Here is a 6,692-nt window from a genome sequence, read left to right on the forward strand (position 1 = left end):
TTTTGCATCATAAATACAGCAATCCCTTCTGGGTTGCTTAAAAAAAATAGGAGAGTGCTTTGACATTTAGAAAGCTAATATTAGAAGAGTTGATGATCTTAAAAAAGCTATCAGGGATTTATTGCCACAGTTCTGTGAAGCATTGAATTTGTAATGTGTTGGTTAATGACAAAGATAGACTTAACCATCATCCCATCCCTAGCCAGTGTTGCAGAAGGTTAACATCCCCCATCCTTTGATGGTTTACAGCAGCAGTTCATGCAGAATTGGGTGACTAACAGTATGGAGCAGATCCAGACTCAAGGGACATGATGCATATTTCCTTCAACCCCTGCAGCTCTTTGACAGTACACTTCAATTATGATTTGCATCATCACTGCAAGACCTGTCTTTCATGTTTCCTGAATAAAAACAGTCATTGTTTGACACGTGTGCAAAGGGCTGGAAACAAGTCCCCTAATATTATTTTTAATACTGTTCTGTTGAGAATGGGAGTAGCCTTTTTTATCCAGTAAGAGATTTAATTTGCAAAACAAGACTGGAACCTTTCTTCTGACTCACCTGTTTTGTACCATGTATCTCCCATCTTAAGTGTTTCCTTTGCATTCCCTTTATAAATACCATCTGTTCTAAATAAAAAGTAAGTCAGGATGCTGTGTTTATATCAAAGTTCTTTAGTGCATGTAGATACTACCATATGGTTTTATTTAATTTCTAAAAGGAAATTCCTTCAAGGTCCACCTGTGCAACAGCTGAATAGGAAACCTTCAGAGCTATTACAGTTCTCAAATAAGTTACTTCCTGCCCAGATTTCCACATAGAATTCTTCCAAACCTCCAGAGAGGGTGTGCTTTTGACCTATAGCTGATTTTCTACTGAATCCCAGCTTATTCACTTAAAACAACCCCAAACAAACAAACCAAAAACAAACCCCAAAACTTAAATAATATCATAAGTATTGGAAGATGTATGTGAGGGAGGAAGTTCTTCAGGCTGGGACCTTGTTTTCATGGCATCATTGGCTAGGACAGCAGGATTGTACCTCATCAGAACTCCTGGGAATGACTCCTATACAAATGCAGAGGTGGGTGAAGATAACAGTATCAAGTTGAACGTATACTTTAAAAATTACTGGAACAGTTTCTTCTGCAGATGCAGAAGAGAACTTATAAAGGGTCAGAACTAATTTATAGTAATCTCAGTGCAGGAACGGATTTTAAGCTAACTTTGTGTTAGCTAACAAAAGCCAGATGAGCTTTTGGTGAGACTCCATATAGCCACAGGGCTAGAACTGCGTGGGAATGTTTTACCTATACCACACTAATTTGTGTGTTAAAAACTGTTTGAAATCCACCAAGCTGATGAAGGAAGTTGTCTCAGAGTAGCTAATGTATCTGGGTGATCCTCTAGGCCACTTAGGGTAACTCCATATTCCAGTGTCTTCATTTATACCAGGATATGTTACCCCTGCAGGGTGACTGTTCTTGGAAAGAGTGGTTTGGGCAGGATATTTCTATTTCTTCCTTTGAAGCTTTTCTGTGTTAATCATTGAATATTTTGGAAAGCCCAGCCGTGAGATCTGTAACTTGGGGCAGTGGAAACTAAGGTTCAGGTCCTCACTGCACAGAACATGACAAAAACCATGAGAAGTAGACCATTCCAACAGCAGAGACTGGGAAACCTGCTCAGCATTCACCTGTAGTCTGGTTATCTGTGTTGGGAAGCTGAATCAGACTAAGGAGTAATTTAAACCTTAGCCTGGCTTATCAGCTATTCCAATGTATATAATCTGGATCAAAAGTCTCCCTTAATGAAATTTCCATCAATATTAACACATTCCCACAACCTTTTCTTAATCATTGGTATCTTCTGTCAGTTTACTTGGAGAATTTCCCATTATCTATACTGGGTGTTAACAACGGTGTGGTATAAAAATAGCCAAAGACTCACAGGACCAGCTGAGAATAAGAAGAGCTTAAGAGAAAGAGATGTGCTAGTCCTAGATCTGCTGACAGGGAGAGCTAGCAGAGGATCACACCGGTAGCTTTCTATCTTTTACTGTATTGCTTTCTTGTAAGGTGTACCCAGCACAATACAGGAATACAGGAAATAGCACAATATAACCTTAAGAGAAAGATATGGTGGTATGGAGATCAGAAAATGATAATATGATAACAACTTGTTATATGTGAAAAGTAATTGTAAGAAGACTATGTTCAGAATAATTTTATTTATGCCAAAAGATAACAAAATGTCTAGAAAGTCACTGCCAAAGAAAACTGAGAAATAGAGAGGTTTTCCAGAGGGAGAAATCAGAGCTAGTTTAATTGTTAATCTATTCACAAATTACTTTATGCAAGACAGAATAATCAATATTATCAGTGATGTTTAATTACCTTATCAGAATAACAATATTTTGTGTAGCTCAGGAAAGTTTTACATTAATAATAACACAGTAAAAGAAGAGAGATCTTCCGAGACATTGCTAAGCAATATCTTTGTGGGAAATAGTAAAGGTAAGAAGATTTTTAGAAAGCTGGGAAAAGCAGGCCTTAGAAATGGAAAGAACAGAGAACTAGCTGCAGCTGCAAAGCCTGAAAGTAGGAAAGTTACAATAATATGGCAAGCAAAGACATTAAACAATAGCTGGAGTTATAGGCTTGGCTAAGATAGACCTTAAGACTGCAGAAAAATATGCTTAGCAAGATAGTAGAAGGTTTTAAGCTTAATAATAGTGTATTGTGTATTGCTAACAGAAGGCATACAAGCAAGTATTGTGTGAAGCAGGTGTACCTGTACTTTTATTGATTGGCTAGAACAATTGTCTGTAAGCTTTAGCAATATGCTATTGGCTAGAAAGTTTTTTAAATGCTCTGTAACAAAGAAATCTTTGGCTGTTGTTGGCAGTACATGAGCTTTTGCCATCTTTCTATTGTCTCAACCAAGTAATGAGGGTGATGCTGCAATAAAAGCTCAAGGAACATCTCCCAGCAGTCCTGTCCTGTTCGTGAAATAACCTCCAAACATATATCTTGACCTGCTGCTGCCTTCAAATCTTTGAAAATCAGACTCTGAATTTACATAAGAAAACTTTTCATATTTTATAGAATGGATTTCCTATTTGTTGTTTTCTGAAATAATATTCTAGGTTTTGAGTGAACTTTCTATTCACCCAATTACTAAACTTACATGTGCATCATTGCTCTAAATCTCTAATTTATTATTACAAATCCCTCATGATACATAATTTTGTATTAATATTTATTTATCTGGCATGTGCATATTTGAAAATTCAACTTATCTTTTAAAAAATACATTGTTGTGACAGCTTAAATTTTGGGAGGTGGGTTCACTGACCTCTTCTGGTTCCCTGGTGATTAGCATTTGTGATTTTTATTTTTAGTTACTGCTCATCTGTTCACTATTTACAAAAAACTAATCTTTTTTTTTTTTTTTTTTTTTTTTTTTGTGAATGGCAAATAATTGGTGGGTGATGTCCTTCATATGGTATCACAATCCAGACACTTTTCCAAGTATTAGAAACTATAGCCAATATTACAGATCTTACTAGAATACTAAGTCTCTCATTTTATAATCACGTTAGTTAGATACTTTTAACAGTTCAGGCTGAATAACTAATCCTAATAGAATTGTTCTGTTAGGCATGAGTCCAGGTTGTCTGGCTTACATGCCCCTTTTTGCCAAATTACTAAACCTCTTTGTGTGTCACTGTTTCCTTAAAGTGGAAATAGCACATGGAAATAGCATGTGGAGTGTTAAAGAACATTTAATATTAGAAATGGCTTTGAGATCCTTGCATAAAAGATATCACAGAAAATTGTAAACATTAGATTCTGTAGGTTCCTATCCATGAGGACTTTATTTCCAAAATTGCTATAAAGTTCCAGTTAACTGTGTATAAATGGGCTTCAGTATGTTCTACAAACTGAAAATAAACATTCTAAATCTCCTTGAATACATCAGCTCTAGCCAAACTTATGCCAAACTTGGTTTTGAATTAAAAGGGTTTTGAATTAAAATTATTTTGAATTAAAGGGTTTTTTTTTTTTTCAGATACAAGGCTAGAGATGGTGAGATAAATGAAGTGATGTTAGGCACCGGGAAGCCCATGTAAAATTAGCCGAGACAAAGAGCCCCAGGGATGAGCTCAGAGTTTCCCACAGATCAGAGTGCATTTTTGCAGTGTGCACAGGCAGGTATTTAGTGAGCTGCTCACAGAGATGATCTCGATGGATCACCACTGGCATTTAATTCCTGGTGTTGCCAGGGGCTTGTGGAAATGGAGGTGAGTGCTGGCTCTTTCAATTCCTGCCTTCAAGCCATTGTGTTAATTTAAAATCCTAGCTGATTTTAGGGAGGATTTGTAGCAAAGCTGTTCTGAAAAATGCTGAGATAGGTATATCATATCACTGAAAATCACCTTATTTTTACAAGCAGTACTCCAGTATGTTACTTGTAAATAAATAAAAGTGCCTTATATTACCATTAAGCTTTAATTGAAATTTGGACAAGCCTTTAAGAAATCTAAGAGGCATGAAAACAACAACAAGCAACTGCAACACCAAGGATAATGGAGACTGCAAAATTTAGATGACTTCAACTGCTGACCTAGAGTACAAGCTCAGATAAAGAAGCTGAAAGAGCAGGAGAGATGGAAGCTCTATCAAAACCATTTATCAAAATACATTAATAATATAATGCACAACATATCTAAATTATTGCTACAGTTTTATTTCCCCATGGCCAAATCCTGATGCTGTTTTCACAATAAAGAAAGAAAAAATGTTTTTACCTGAATGGGAATACTAGGATTACTGCATTCTCATGGGGAAATGAGAAGAATGCAGAAAGACAAATGCTGGTTATGCATATGGATGTAAATTTGATGGTGAGTGTAACTCACTTTCCCATGTTCTTCTTTGCAATTTGGTATCTGGTGAATATTATTCAAACCCTTACAGCTCTAGAAAAATGTAGGCAGAATTAGTAATTTTTAGGAAATAATCTCTCATGATTTTGAATTCATCTATTTCCAAGCAGGTCAAGTCCAGAGTTGGCTAGCTAATATAAATGTTGATTATCGCCCCCAAACCAGCTTTTATTCATAGTGTTTTTTACTAAAACTATGCACTATAAATAATATAGACCATTTGCAAGAACATGAAGTGAATTTTGACCACCCAAGAGTGAATTTAAATTTGCTCCAGGCATGAATAAGAAAACAATTAATTTAATAGCAAGAAAATCACATTCCCTAATTTCAAGTGGGATCTGGACTTTATCATCCCACAAAGCAGATGAGCTGCCTTAACCACCAAACTGTTCGTTCTCCTGGCATGCCTTCTTCCTTTTCAATAATACTTTATTCTGAACTGAAAATACAATTAAATACCTTACACTTTTTATTTCGGTGAATATTTCAGAAAAAAAAAAATTGTCCAAATAAAAATTGTAAAGATTCTTGCAAGTTTCTAATCTGCTGAACAGAACTACTGAAATGAATCTCTGATTTAAACCTTCTGGTTACAACATGCCTTGGTTGTGCCTCTGTCCCAAATGCACGTTGTTTTTCGCATTGCCTTAGGAGGTCCTCTGCTGCTCGCCTGTGCCTGGAAGAAGAGCTGATGGGGGGAGTAGAAGATGCTCAACTTTCCCCAACCTCATCCTACTCCTGGACGTGGATTAAGTCAGCTGGATCCAAAACTCCGCATATTCCTGAGCAGACCTCAGATGTAGGGTAGCTGAGCTTTCAGATGGCTTTGGGTACAATCTGATGGCTGCTTGATTTTTTTTGTTTTTGATGCCACTCCTCTAGCACTTCTTTCCTCTTAACAAGAAGTACCAGAAGTAGCGGCAGGAGAGCCAAGCGTGAGGAGAAAAGGTGGTCTGTGGGCATCTGCAACAGCCTCTCTCCTGAGACTAGGGCAGGGGAAACACTGTGAGCACTGCCAGACCCACCCTAGGGAAACTTGACAAGAAAAGAGGATTTTTCCACTCCCTTCCCATCTGTAAGCCCCTCATATCAGCCTCTCGTGTCAGCCATAGCATAATGCCAACAGAGAAAAAGTAGAAGCAGAGAGTTGAGAAAGACCTTCGTCCTCCCTGTGTTACTGGAAAACTTAGAAACCAGCACCACAAACCTGCAGCCCCTGTTCTATTGCTTTTATTACATGGATGGAATATCTTTGGACTGGACTGATGTTTTCAGCTGGCTTTAAACTCCACACTAAAATTCTTATTTCAAAGCAGCAAGATTATATGTGCCCTTGGGTACAAAAGCCTATGGATCCTGCTGAAATGGAAGAAAAAATAAGAAAAAGGGATTGTCATTAACACTTTTCAAACTCTGATTAATAACCTGATTTTTGTTTTGAGGCTAACATACTAAATTTTAAGGAGATCTGTTGCAGGAGATAAGTGACACCAGAAGAAAAATGAGAGATTATTAATGAGTGCCCATGATCTGCTTGCCTTGTTTTTCAGAGGAATTTTCCAGCTTGGAAAGGTTCTTAAATTAATTTCATGCTGATTTATTATTACTTCATCTTTTCATTTTTGCTTAGTATTGTTGCTTGTGTACTTTTACAATTTCTTTCTACAGAGTATACCCTAGACTCATTTTTCAATTACTTTTGCTTACTTTAACAGTAATAGATCACAGCCTCCACCTG

At 36.9% G+C, this 6,692-nt stretch overlaps 1 long non-coding RNA gene across 1 annotated transcript; it reads left to right on the forward strand.

Annotated features, from left to right (window-relative positions):
• Positions 1-4,084: 4,084 nt before the first annotated feature.
• LOC128794018 (uncharacterized) lies at positions 4,085-6,205 on the forward strand. Its single transcript, XR_008432966.1, has 2 exons — positions 4,085-4,306; positions 5,606-6,205. It is a non-coding gene; the product is annotated as an uncharacterized LOC128794018 (long non-coding RNA).
• The last annotated feature ends 487 nt before the right edge of the window (positions 6,206-6,692 follow it).

The sequence above is a fragment of the Vidua chalybeata genome, chromosome 1, assembly GCF_026979565.1.
Source record: "Vidua chalybeata isolate OUT-0048 chromosome 1, bVidCha1 merged haplotype, whole genome shotgun sequence".
In the NCBI taxonomy this organism is placed as follows: Eukaryota; Metazoa; Chordata; class Aves; order Passeriformes; family Viduidae; genus Vidua; species Vidua chalybeata.